We start from the raw sequence: 15,075 nt of genomic DNA, 5'->3' as shown, positions 1-15,075 counted from the left end.
AAAAAATATAAAAATAGTGATAATAACACTAATGTTTACTGAGTTCTCATTACATACCATGCATTGCACTAGAAGCTTCATATTCAGTATTAAATGAGGTAATTCTCATAATAACCTGTAAGGTTATTACTGTTATTATCTCCCATTTACAGATGAGAAAACTGAGGCATAGAGAGTTTAAGTAATTGCCCAAGTGTGCCTTACAGCTAGGAAGTGTAACAGCTAGGATATACCCAAGCCTGTCTTGATTCCAGAGTTCACACCATTAACCTCTGTGCCATAATGTCTCCAGAGCAAGAGTAAGTAAACATCTGACCAAGCTGTTTGGAGGATATCCCAAGAAGTAAAGAGTCCCATCTTCTGAGCAGTTTCATGTATCCCTGTCCTTTAAAAGGGGGGATGGAGAGTGGGGACTGTCTTAGTTGTATATGGAAGAAAGTAGAAAGTTTAAACTACAAGCTATTAAAGCTGGAAGGGGGCTCAGTGACCTTCTATATAGACAGTGTGAAGAAGTCATCTGACCTCTTTTTAGGAAACAAAGCAAGGGACAGAGAAATTAAATGACTTGCCCCAAATCACATATCTGTTAAAGAGATAGCTATTTAATGATAGACTAGTATAAAAGAAAAACAGACTTTCTTTTAACATACAAGATTGAAACGTCTGCAAAAGGCCCAAAAGTAGGGATGCAGAAGGCTTTATCTACCTTGCAGATGATTTGTCTTGTTTTAAGAAGAAGAAGAGCTGGGTCTGCCAGAGACCATTTCTGCTCAGTCTAGCCCAACTTTCCCTCATTGATAAATAAGATCTTTGTCCAGCTGCAGAGCTAGCAAATAGGGACTGGCAGGTTTTATTGAATGGGACATGAGAGATAAAAGTTAAAGTAAAATAAATTTAAAATTTTTCAAATCCAAGTGAATTTATTCCTAATGGCTATGTAGATGGAGTCAAATAATAGTATCTGCTTGTCCATATCATAATCCTGAGGTTCTGAGACTACCCTCACTTATTTTCATCCCAGGAATAAAATATACTCTGTGATGATGCCTTACTGCATAAATGAGTCATAGGTTCTTCAGGTGTAAGTGTTAAAGCCCTCTTCCAACAAGTGATTGCTTTGTTAAATAACACTGAATTATGATGCTGTTGTGAAGTATTCCTGGCCAGAGACATAATACATTTCTTGAGACATTGGAAAATATGTTTGATTGGAAATGGCTGACCTTTACATAGTTCTTTAAACTGAAATATAAGGAGAAAAAGATGTTTTTAAAATTGAAGAATACTTTCTCTGGAGGATTATCAGTATGACATAACCAGAAAAACCACAATGGACAAAGCTGCTCAGTAATTTGAGTAAATAACAGTAACTGGATACCACAGGGAAGTCCTGTAGGATAATGAAGAAGGAAACCTGAAATTTGAACGTGAAGAAGTAAATATAATTTTAGAGGTAAAACTGAGACTTAGAGGGATGAGATTTGGGACCAACTATCAGGACGTAATATATCTTCTTCAATATAAACAGTTCTTATAGAAAGAAAAAAATAAGGGAGACATGTCATTTGATAAAGAGACTTTTAAAGGGACCTGAAATTCCATGACCTTGACAAAGGAAGCCAAGTACAGAGCATGTAAATTAAGGTGAAAAGAAAAATATATAATTTTCAGAATTAATAGTCAAGAAGATGCTTTCTTAAAAACAAGTCAAATTATAGGAGTAAAATGGAGTAGTTAGAAAGCTTTAACTATCTGAATATTTGTAAAATCTTTTTGAGGACAATCAAAATATAGCAGGCAGAGTTAATTACTTCCCATTCTGTAATTTGTATTCACCCCTTTATTTTAACACTTAACACACAGGGATATGTGTTGTACAGTTCTGCTCCTACTAGCTGTGAGATAATAATGGAAATAGATTCTCTCATGGATCCTTTAATCTTAAGGACCTGTTATAGTGCTTCACAAATTATAGATGCTAGATAAATCTGTAGGAAGAAGATGGTAATAAAATAAAGGAAGGGAAGGCAGTAGGCTCACAGGGACAAGAGAACTATCTTCAAGACTTTGCTCAAATATATCCTTGCTAAGAACCACCCTATCACCTCCCACCACTCCCTTACTGTGCTATACTGTTTCTTTTCAGTAGCGCTTATCTTTTACTTACTGTATAATTTACCAATCCATTATACTCATTGTTTATTGTCTGTTTCCCCAGGCTAGAACGTGAACCTTGAGGGGACTGGGATCTTTGTTTGGTATAACAATGAACCTGAGATACTTAAGATAGGTGCCTACAATTTTTATTAAATAAATATCTTTTAGAAGAGGAATTAAATTGCTTGCATATGTATCTGAAAGGCACAGAATAGAAGTGTGATAAAGTGGCAATTATACTGATCTTGACTCAATTATTAGACTTGAGTAATAGAAGAAGCCTAAAAATACAATTCTGATGTATACAATAAAAAATGGAATTGATTCTACTCTTTAAAAAGAAAGGGCAAAGTATATATAAAAAAACCATTTTAGGCTGAGCAGGGAGCTTCTGATCACTACACATTTTTAAATACCAAGGAATTAAAGAGAAATAGTGAGACATACAATGAAAGATGCAGACAAATTATGAAAGGAAGTGATGTAAAATTTTAAGTACAATACCAGAAAGACTGAAGTCCAAATGACCTGTAGATTTTTAGCATAGGTAGAACCACCAAAAAAAAAAAAGAAAGAAAGAAAAGAAAAAGAAATGCAGAAGAAGAAAGATTAGATGTAGAAATAGAAACAGAAAGCTGTAGAAGAGAGTGATAGCTGTCTTTTAACTATTTTCAAAGCTTCCCTGTGGAAGAGGACTTCTGTGTAATTACAGAAGGCACAGCTAGAACCCATCTCTGGAATTTATAATGAAGGTGTTTTTGACATTATGGTAAGAATAATTATTTATTAATTAAAACTGTAATTCTCCATCAATGAAAATGTTCAAAAAGAGTTTGCAGGTAGAAATACTGCACTGCATACAATATAAATTATCGTCTCTCCTGTACCTTGGAATGTCACTGGGTCTTTGTTTGGAATGAGGGCCCTATACTTTGAGCAAGAATGTTCTCAAGGAAAATTAAAGGGGATTCTTTTAAATTGAAAAAGGTATTTATGCAAAGGATTTCTTTCTCTCCAGATCTCCCATATACATATACCTAATCTTGTTTTAATGGCACTGTAGAATCCTTTTGGAAGTGCTATAAATCTACATAAAATTCAGAATACTCATGTTTGCCTATGTACCTTTGGGTTATTGTGTGGATGGTATCACAGGGTCTTTCCACCTGACCTTTGCACAGTGCCAGGCTGCTCATTTCTTTTTCTAATCCAAGTTCTATTTCTCTCACTGAAATTGACCTTTCAAGAGCAGTACTACAGGGCACAACCTGAAACAATTATAATATTTTAAATAACTTGTAGGGAGCTCAGTTCTATTACACAGGAAGAAAATATAGCTCTGACATAGATATTTTTTGATTGGGAGTAAGCTGATTGACTTTGCAATCTTAATGTCTGTTGAAATAAAACTTAAGAAATCTTTCCTTTGGTTGTTTGACATTTTGCTACTTAAAATGAGGAACCAAATTTTAAGATAGTTGAAAACTAGGAACACACAGCCAAATTCTATTTTATTTTATTCTATTAACAAGATTACATGTTTCCTAAATATTAGGCACTGGGTAGGGAGAGAGTGTGCAGTAGTGAATAAAACAGTCTTTGTTCCAATAGAGGTTATAGTTGAGTAGGATTGGGAAAAGAATAAAATATAAACAAATACATTTATAAATATACCTTTGGAATAATATTATGAAGAAAAAGAATAGGATACCTCGAGAGAATAAAAATGGCCTCCTACTTTAGATCGGATTGCCAGGAAAGGCCTTTTATGCTGAATCCTAAAGAATGAAAGTCAACCAATAACAAAAGATCATGAAGCAGAAAAGAATTTGGTCTGTTAGAGGAGCAAATCAGTGTGGTTTCAGTCTGGAGATCAATAAGGAGTGTGACTTGTGATAAAATTGGAGAAACATTAAGGTCTTCCAAGGTTGTTCTACATGTTTGTATTGTAATTGCAGGAAGAAGGTTTTGAGGGTTTTTAGGAGGGTAGTGACATGACCCAGCATGGATTTTAAAAAGATAATCCTGGCTGTTTTATGAAGAATGTGCAAGAGTAAAAGTGTCTTGGAGTAGGATTAAGAGAAGTGGATAATAATGAGATCTATTTTAAAAGTAGGATCAACAGAATTTGATGATAATTGGATGAGAAACGGCATAAAATAAGGGAAAGTAAGGAATAAAAGAGGATGTCTAGTTTTTTTTGTTGTTTAAGCAACTATTTGATTGCTGGTATCATTTATTAAGAGAGGGGAGATAAGAAGAGAAGCAGATTTCTGTGGAAAAATAATCAAGAGAGTAGATTGAGAGTTCTGTAAGAGATACTAGTGGAGATATCATCAGCTCTGAAACTCAGATGAGAGGTGTGTGCTAGATAATTACATTTGAGTGAAGATGTTTGGCTTTTAAAACTGGAAATGAAATGAGACCCTCTGGTGGGAGAGAATGTATAATGAGAGAAGAGGACCCAGGATTGAACACCAAGGATGCATTACAACAGATGTAGAAGGTATAAATGTGATAGAAGACTTGAAGTCAGCCAAGGGAGTTTTCAAGAAGATACCAGAGAAATGAGAAGAAAACTAGAAGAATGTGATCTATGAAAGTCAAGACAAGATAATATTTTCAGATTCAACAGTGATCATCTCTGTAGAATGCTGCTCTGAGAGCCAATCAGATAAGGACCTGAAAGTTCCATTGGCTATGACAACAAGGTGGTCATTTGGGACCTTCTGAAGAGCAGTTTTATTTTTAATTTTTTTTACATTTTTGTTGTTTCATTCTTTCCTGAGTCATTTTATGCCTCTATAATTATGATTTTTTGTGATAACCAAAGTAATTTATTTCTAGATTTCCTCTTTAATTCCCTTTTCCTATTGAATATTGTGCTTTTCCAAAATTGTGTGTTAGAATGTGATAGTCCTACAATTTGTAAATATAATGTCTCATGATCTTGAAAGTGTGGCATTATTATGTTCAAAACAGGAGTACTTTTGGCTTTGCTACTATATTTGAAATTTTGGGGGCTGCATACACAATGTTCCAAATACACATTGGTCCATTATTATCTCTTTATTTTTAATTACATAGCATCACTTGGACTGTTTTCTTAGCTTTTCTATACCTATCAGTTTAAATAATAATTACTGATTGAAAGTAATAAATTTAACCAATGGTCAGTTAATTAGTGAATGATACTATCTACTCCTTCCACTGCTAAGTACCATACTTGTGCATGGTGGTATTGAATAAGTATTTGTTTAATATTGTTTAGTAATGAATGGTTGAATAGTCAATAAGTTCTAAGTGAGCAATCAGTTGTCTTTATTAAACACTTTTAATAGATTACCTTTTGATGGGAATTTTTTCATTGGTCCTTCCCATATATTTTTATAAAAGATTATTCGATGTGCAGAAATGTAAGAAGTTTTTAAACCCACAGTTTAACTATCTAGGCTTCACTCAAATCCGCACTAATGGATGTAGCCTTTTATCTTCTTTATACTTCAGCACACATGAAATAGGGACTAGTATAGACTAGTTTCATAGATATGTGTTAGAGATGAATACAAAGGTTTTTAAAAAATACTTGAGAGAAGTCACTGTATAAAATAAAATTTTTATGCATTAGACAGCAATAATATCTAAACCTTTAAAATTAAACCATAGGAAATGCCTAGTGTAGGAACAAGAAAAGTTTTTATAGGGATTCTTAAAATATGTTAAACACTACTGTTGACATGATTGTCAATAATTATTTCATTAGCATAACTTTTAAAGTTTTTTGTGTATATACACATATGGAGAGAACATTATAGGAAACATAATTTGGAGAATTTTAAAATAATTATTAGGGTCATTATAGAAATTAATACATGTTAATAATAGATTCTCATAAAGTTATTTAGATTCCAGTGTTCTTTAACATTTTTCTTGGTGGAAAAAAAATGGTCATTTTCTTCTACAAAAATTTGTATTAAAACAAATGAGGTAATCATGTAGAGGTAAAGAGGAACGTAAGTTAGAGGAAGGCATCTCCCTTCTGTCATTCATGTCAAAAGTTCAGCCACAAGGAGAGTCGTGATTTGGTAAGTCCAGGTAATCAAGGACCAGAGTAACTGACAGAGTGAGACTGAGAGTAAAGTTGGGCTGGGACTCGGATCTAAGAGTAAGGAGGTAAGTGGAGCTCCAGCTTTGCAAGGGACTGGGCACGCTGTCTTAGAAGGGTGATAAGGGACTGTTCAGACCCTGCTATGATGGTTTTGTTTACTTCAGAATGTTCAGGTTCTGTGACAAGCACCTTCTAAGTGACTCTAGAAGGCAGAAAACAAACCCTTTGTCAGCTAATCTTAAGAGAAATAGTTGAATATGGAGGGGTGTTATAGCTCTCCTTCATACATGCTGTTGCCTAGACCGGGAAACCCTTTAACTCATTTCTCTCTCTACCTGTAAACTCCTATTTATCCTTCAGGTCTCAAGATCAAAGAAACTTCCTCAAACTACCTCAAACTACCTTCTATGACTTTCCCAAACTCCAGTCTAAATTAAATCCTCACTCTCATTACACTACGAAGTTTTCTTTGATGGTATGAGTTAATTTTGTTGATTTTTTGTTAATGTCTGTCTACTTATTACCTTGTCAACTTTATAAAGAAGAGGACTCGATCCCATTTGTTGATCATTTTATTCTCAGGCTGAAGAAAATGTCTGAGAAATAGTAGTGCTCAATTAATATTTGTCAAACAAATAGAAGGGAGATGGATGGGTGGATGAACAAACTGCTATGTGAAAGACTCACAGCAAATGGAATGGCTTTTGGGGTTGCTAATTTGGTTATATTTTAGGCTGTATATGGTGGATCAGACTTCTGGCTCCTTCCCAAATGTCTTTTCATTTCGCAGTTTGTTGTGAAGCATGGAGAAGGAGGTTGGGATGTGAAACAGATGTGAAATGCTGCTCTGTTAGAAAGCTGAGTTACAGAAAGTGTTGCCAAGCAGAGAAATTCGAGCAGTGGTCAAGAAGCATTACAGCATATTCCCTTAATTAGAACACATACTGGTTTGCCTCTCTTTGTAACTACTTGTATTTATTAGAAAGTTTCTGAATTACACCACAAATCTATCTCTTACTGAGACCATTTCCCCTGGATCATAGTCCTCTGTCTTGTTAGATCTAAGCTACCAACCTCATTGTGGAAGTATAAATAAAGCAGATTACATGGAACCATTTTGAATTGAATTTTAGGAGAAAAACATGTTTAATCTGTATTGTTATTTCCTATTATAAACGTTCACATTAATGAGACAGCCAAACGGTTACTGGAAGGCATCTGTAACACAGAGTACCTTACATAGGAGTCAGCTGATGATGAGTTGCTTTGCCCATAATCTTAACTGTTTGGTACCAAATGTACTGAGCTGCAAATATAACTACCTGCAGGCAGTAGTTCACTTATACCCAATCTAGGTGATGTTTGACCTAGATCTGTATAAGATGAATGTTTTCCATGGGCTCTTTTTTTTCCAATATGCTATAAATCCTATGATTTTTAATGCTTTGACAGAAATCTCACTCTTTTCTGCTGCCTTTGGTCTTTAATAATTTTAGATGGCTTTGTTACAAATTTTGTGTCTTCATATCTAATGAAAAATAATTAAAATGTCTGCAATTTGAAAAGTTAACTGGACAGTCAAAACATCTATGAAAAATGTTAAATTTTCAATTTTTATGTCAGCATGGTATGAAGAAGAATAAACAACTTATAACCATTTATATCAAACCAATATATGAGTTAGTTGAACAAAATTGTAATCAAAAGGTCTTTATTGTCATGTATGTTGAAGTAAATATATAAAGCTTAGCCAGCAAAGTAAAAGAAAGAAGAGAAACAAGTAAGAACTAGACTTAATTGTGATTAAGGGAATCCTTCTATTTTCCATTTATACCTAATATTAGTTGAGTCACACGGTGGTGTAAGGAGTAAAATGAATAATCAGTAAATGAATGGTGAATGAATAAATGAATCATGAATGAATAAGGCAAACTTTAAATATACACACCTTTTGTAAATGTTGCATAAAGTTATTGGCATTGGTACCTGAAACTTAGATAAAATGTTAGATCTTGCTATACATTTGTGTATAATACTTAACACCCACAAAATCTCAAAGTGCTATTTATCTCATAATGATATGTATGAGAAGTTTCTAGGTGATGCTCATCTAGAATTCCAAAGAAATTATAGTATTCAGAAGAAAGGTTTCTTGTTTTTCTCTAAAATGTTTGAGGGTGTTATTCTAACATTGCTATGAAGACTTTGTCTAAATTTATCACAAAGCTGGAGCATTGCTTGGGAATAGTAGAACAGTATCCTGAAGCAGGGAGTTTCTCAGACTTGGAAACTGTCCTTGCCACTACCACTGCCCTAGAGAGATTGGGGAAATGAGAGGCTCTCATGAGAAGTCCAAATGGGTAAGAAGCCCTTACCCATTTTCCAAGATCCAAAATAGGCATATATAGTAGTTATTATGATCAGAGTAGAGAGACTTCTATTTTTACTTTCCTTCACTCCTATTTTTTTTTTTTTTACCTACCAAACATCCTTCAAGATGCAGCTCAGGTATCTCTTCTTCTGTGAAGCCTTCTTTCACCCATCTAAGTAGAGTTAATTATTTCCTATTTTATGTCACCAGAGTGCCAAGAACTTATCATTAATATGCTACAATATTGCATTTAGTTGCTTTTCCTGTTATCCCCCCTTCCTCCTACCACCAGACTCAGAGGTCCTTGAAGGCTAAACCCATGTTTTATGTATATTTTACCCATAGATCCTTGAAAAGGGTCTGGCATATGGTGCTCAACAAATATCTGAATAAATGAGGAAATGAAGGAAAGCATAGGCCATCATACATTTGTAAGGGAACTATCTGAATTACTGAAACATTATGATATTTTATGTATCTCTCTTTTTCCTGGCCCTTAAAAGTTTTCCCTAAATGTCATTTTTTTCTAGACAATCTATAGTGCTTTAACTTCATTGGATCATACTTAATCTTAACAGTGAAATAAAGTGTTTCCTTTTTATATGAATTTTTTAAAAATGAGTTTCACATGATTTCAAAACTTATATAGATGGTGTATACAAGGTATGAGCATTCTTTTTCTTCTAAATTTTGGATTTATCCAAAATGTTTGGCTTACTATCAACTCTATTTCATTTTTGGAAATATACTTTTATGGGTGACCAAATATCAGTGAATTGCAAATCTCATGAATGTGTATTTCCTATCTTCTCTGGAGGCTGAGTTGTTCATGTGATTTTGGCTGGAGTTATACCCATACACTAACTCCTAAAATTACGTGGAGACATTCAGTAAGAGTTTTAGATTCTTGGTGATAGCTAAATAAAGATTTACATCAATTACAAATATGCCACATAATAAAATAGAACTACCGTGCTAAAAGTTCCTTATTATGGATGGAAATACAGTTCTTATTGGCAGTCCCATTGCCTAATCAGTGGGTTCTCCTAAACTGTGTCACTTAGGAGTTAAAAGTATGAATTATGGAGTTTGAATGCATGGATTCAAATCCTGGGTTTGCTACTTATGATATTGGACAAATTACCCTATAGCACTATGCATCAAACTTCATGGGCTTATTCCTGGTTTTATTTCTTAATAATCTGTGTTATCTTGGGCAAGAGACATCCTCAGTTTGCTTCAGTTTCCTCATCTATATAATGAGTATATTAATACTAGTATTTCCTTCTTAGGGTTATTAAATGAGTTTATGTGCTGATATGTAAAGTTGTTTAGAAAAAGACCCGGCTTGTAGTAACCAGAATGTAAGTGTTAGCCATTATTCAACTAGAGCGTGAGTTCCATGAGCGTAGGGGTTTCTTTCCATATTTCTTCCCTGCTGTGTCCCCAGTGACTAGAATATTGCCTGTTATGTGTTGAGAACTCAGCAAATACTTATTGAATGTATATGCATAAATTTTCTTATCTATGAAATGGGAATAATGAGAGTAACTACCTTTTAGAGTGTTTGTAAAAATTAAATGAGATAATATATGTGAAGAACATAAAGTTAGCTATTATCATCATCATTATTATATATGAAGGGCCATAATTAATATTAGAGTCCAAATATTTGTTCTTCTCCTTTATTTAGCTATTCTGGTTTTATGACTCATGACTTTGATCATTAAGGTTTTCCCCCTTCATTCTTCAGTCAAATCTTATCACTATTTTTTAGCCTAATCAATAAATATATTTGCTTACTTCCATGTACATGTTCTAAGGTTAAAGGCAAATATTACCATAAATTTAATTGTGGAAATAATGAAGATGGTGATCATTTAATCATTCTTTTTCATCTTTTCATACTCTATTTTTTGACCTTTTCAACTTTTATGAAAGTTTTAGGTTGACCAGCTACTAAAGTGTAACATGTGTTCTTCACTTTCAAAATTGCTGAGTAAAAACCAAAAATGCTTTGGAAACTGAAATCACAAAAGATTGAAATTTATTTGTACCATATTGACATAAATCTTGGGATGAGGAAAAAGATTGTATATTTTGGATTTCTTATTTAGGTCAAAGGTAATTGCCCAAGACTATCAAATACCTTTAGCAATTTTAAGTCAGTATAAAAATGTCAATTTTGTGGATTTTATCTCTCATGACTTACGTGAAAAGATAGTTTGTTACAACAAAAAATAAAAATAAAGTAAAATAATTTATGATTCTGAGAGTTGGATTTTAATAAACCAAACCAAAATATATCCACAAGTATTTCTATTTAAATAGAATCATTTGCTGTAAAAAAGAAGAATTTAAGTGACAAAGGCAATAGATATCATAATATCTTACATCAGTCTTTACAACTAATGAATCTTCGTGTTACCAAGAACAAGTGTATATCAAGAGGAAGGAGATTGTTAGTTCAATCTGCAGCATGGTTTTTAATCTTATCCTGAGCAATTCTTGCCTCTTTCGGCAACCAGCCTTTTCTGGGTTAACGGGAAAACACTTAAATAGGGAGGGAAAGATCTATTTCTTTTTCTAATTTTTTTTTAGCATATTCACCCCTGGGCCTTACTGCCTATTTTTTATTTTTTCCACTACTTCTCAGAAGGACTTACTTTCTCTTCCCTTCCCTTCGTGTGAACCAGCAGTTTGCAGTCTCATCATCATCACCTGTATCATTTCTAGCACAGAAAAGGGCCAGCCTGCCAAAAGTGCAAGTATGTTCCCAATTGAACTAATCTGTGGTCTAGATATCATATCACTACTTAATGTAATAACTTTTTTGTGTATTTACCTAAGTGACCAGGCCTCTGTTTCAGTAATACACTGATTTAACATACTTTAAAACTTTTGTGATTTTTTAATAAATGATTAAAAAAGTGATATATCATCACCATGAAACTTTCTAGCCCTGTTAGAATTGATGGAACCAAAATACATGTATGGCTATGCAATATTGATACGTTTTTACAGGAAAAAAAATATAGATTTAACATTGATATATAGTCAAAATAAGCATTATGGTTTTAAAGATGCATTGTTAATATTTATTTTATTTATTTTGAACCAAATAATTTACTATTTAGTTCAGATCATATATACCACCCATTTTTATGTAAGTATATGTGGTGTGAGACATCTGTGATTTGGAATACAGGGCACTGAACCCACTTTCTAAATATGCTAGTCATTTAATATTGTTGAGTATTTGCTCATCTATAAAGAGATAATGATGACATTCTCTCAGTATTGATGTAAGAATTAAGTGGCAAAATTTGTGTAATATGTTCTATAAATTCTAAAGGATAGTATTCTATTTAAAAAAATCTAACATATAATCTATCTACAAAATATGCTAGTACATATTCATCAAATACATGTAATATACTATGATAGTATATGCAAATTATATGTTTATCTTCAAAAAGATGATTTTCATATTTAATAGTAAAATCTTTTTAAGGCCATAATTTGCTTTTAGAAGGCAATTTATTATGTATACTTGTGACTCACTTTTTCTCTAAATATCTTTGGATGAATAAGAAAGTTAAAAATAATTTGGAATATTGAATTATAATGATTCTGGAATTACACTTGGTTTTATATAATAGAACGATATATTGATCCATTATTAGAGAAATACATCCAAAATTACATATACTATAGGTATATTTTGACATGGAGGAATGATATTTCTAATCTTTTATCAATAGGGTTTTTTTAATATAAATTTTTAAAATTCCCTCAGGGCTGATAGTACTTATATCAGAATAGAATAAGGAATAATAAACCAACTTATTAAAATATACAAACCAGAAATATTATTTAGATAATATTTATTATACATAGGGAAACAATTGAGCATAGGACAAAAAAAGTAGAATTCTAGATTTTCTCAATAAGTTCAGTATATTCCACAAGTTATCATTCAAGACTAGAAGTGTCTGGCCATTATTGTGGTCTGTCTCTCTGGTACCTATGTACCAACATTCTTTCTTTAGATCTTTCTTCTCCTAAATAACGTGATTTTCTTCCTTATTTCCCTCTCGTTCTTTCTACTTGTCCTTGTGCCATTCTTCTGTCATTCATCCATATCACTAAGATCCTGGGAAAAAATACCATAAAGCTTCCCAGGACAACCTTGTTCTGAAACTGCAAGAGAGAAGTGATGCTCATGTAGAAATAGATGCATCTGGGCTATTCCAGACTAACCTGTTCTTGGCACTTAAATCCAGGTCATTAACACAGGGAAGGCAGGGCCCAGGCAACTCAGGACTAATAACCACTGATTCAGTTCTCAGACTCCCTAACCCCATGTAGTCACTTGTAGAAACCCAAGATATCCCTTTCCAAAGTAACTTTCAGTGATAATTATGATGTCCATGGGTGCCAAAACAAAAGTTTTCCACCCATCCCTAGCCAATTTATTTCTTTAAGATTTCCCAGCTCAATCCCTCTTCCTTGATACTTTCTTCCTGATCTGAATGAAGTTAGGAATATTTTATCAAAAGTACTCTAATTTTTCTAACCAAGTAACTTATGCCTTAGGAGAATCTGACTCATGAACTTCCCACTTTCTCCAGATATAATTGTATTTGTATGGTAACAGCTGTTTCCTCTTATTATCCCTTGCCTCATTCTGGCAAATATTCTAATTTTAAAACTAAGGTAAATATAATAAAGATTTGTAAGCCACTAGTGTCATTCCTCTGACCAAGAGAAAATGACAGGTATTCTTGGAAATAAAATGTTTTACTCTTTAATTTAAATTTCTTCTTATATAAAATAAGTATTTTATTACATTAGATTCATGTTTTTCAAACTTTTTCAGAAGTGAGAAACACATCATACTCAATACACATACTCAATACACATCATAACTCAATATACATGTGCACATACACACATACATATTCATGAAATAATACTGCAATTCATGCACTAAGCCACATGGGCTGAACTCTGCTTGGTATTTCATTTTATTTTTTAAAATGCTGAGCAAAACCTAATAAGTTATTTTCATGACTCACAAACTTGTGACTCACACTTTTTAAAAAATTAGATAACTTTCAACAAAGTCCTTTCAGTTTCTAAAATTCTGATTCTCTTTGTTCTTATAATGAAAATCTCATTTAATAAAAAAGTTGCTATTCTGTGAATAAAAGTGATATGGTATGAAAAAGTACTCATGGAGTTCTCTGGTTTTATGAGTATTCTCTTGAAATGCTGATGTTTAAGGAAGATGAATAATGAAAAGGAAATTGGACTAGGAGAGAGTTGTAGGAATTTTAATGAGAAGGGACAGAAGTCTATCAGAAAAACAAAAGCTAGAAACCTGGATGATCCTAACTCCAAACAACCGAAGTTGTTACTTTTGTTATAGTGTCACTCTTATTTATACTGAACATTTTCTAATTTTTAGGGATATTTAAGAAGATTGTTACTTGTATGCATTTTTTGTACCTTCTAAATTGTGATGTCCAATAGCCAGAGTCCTTACCATACCTAGAAGGCCCTGCATGACCTCTTTCTCTGCCCCTTATCTCTCTGACCTTCTTTCCTTCCCGCTCACTCCAGCCACCCTGGCCTCTTTGCTGTTCCATAGTCACACCATGACATCACACCTCAGGCTTTGCACTAGAGGTTCTCTCTGCCCCAGATTTACTGTCTTCCTAGAATATCCTCAGCGTCCTCAAACCTCTGTTCAAATGTCAGTTTGTCAGTGAGACCCACCCTGACAATCCTTTTTAAATTTCAGAGTGTCCTATACGCATTAACTTTATTTTTTGTTTGCATTTATTGCTCTTTTAACCAGATATAATTTACTGGTTTATTGTGATGCTTCTAGAATGTAAGTTTATTGTGATGCTTCTAGAATGTAAAAATGTAAGTTCAATGAAAGCAGAGATTTTTAGCTGCTTTGATCTCTATTGTATCATAAGGATCTACCTGGCATATACTAGGAGCTCAATTAATATTAATTGAATGAGCATTTGGATCTTTCAGTACTTCAAGTAAAGGACTTGTACATGTATAGTACCCAGGAAATATTTATTGAATAAAAGAACCATTTTAGATTGTATAATTTACATTTTACAAAACACTTTTGAAATCCCCTATTAGACACACCCAGTAATCATACTGTGATGTGATTAGGACTGGAATCTTTGTATATGACATTCCCATCTTTCTAGATAGGGGAACTGAGAGTTTGAGTGACTTGTCGCAGTTTACAAAAGTAGGGCAATCATTTGATTCCTAGTAAAATGGAATTAAAGTTGCTTTATGTTCTGGGATAAAGGTTTTCTGTTCACATAATGCATCATGTAATTTTGCTTATAAACTACTTTGTTCTACTATGTGTTGCTTCCAAATTGATGTTAAGAGG

General features: G+C 33.2%; 1 protein-coding gene across 49 annotated transcripts in view; it reads left to right on the top strand.

Annotated features, from left to right (window-relative positions):
* RIMS2 (regulating synaptic membrane exocytosis 2) overlaps nt 1-15,075 on the top strand; it is a 614,692-nt gene that overhangs the window by 567,331 nt on the left and 32,286 nt on the right. The gene's annotated exons all lie outside the window — the stretch shown is intronic.

The sequence above is a fragment of the Microcebus murinus genome, chromosome 7 (assembly GCF_040939455.1).
Source record: "Microcebus murinus isolate Inina chromosome 7, M.murinus_Inina_mat1.0, whole genome shotgun sequence".
Taxonomy (NCBI): domain Eukaryota; kingdom Metazoa; phylum Chordata; class Mammalia; order Primates; family Cheirogaleidae; genus Microcebus; species Microcebus murinus.
Note: the sequence above shows the minus strand (reverse complement) of the source record. Positions and strands in the feature narration are given on the sequence as shown.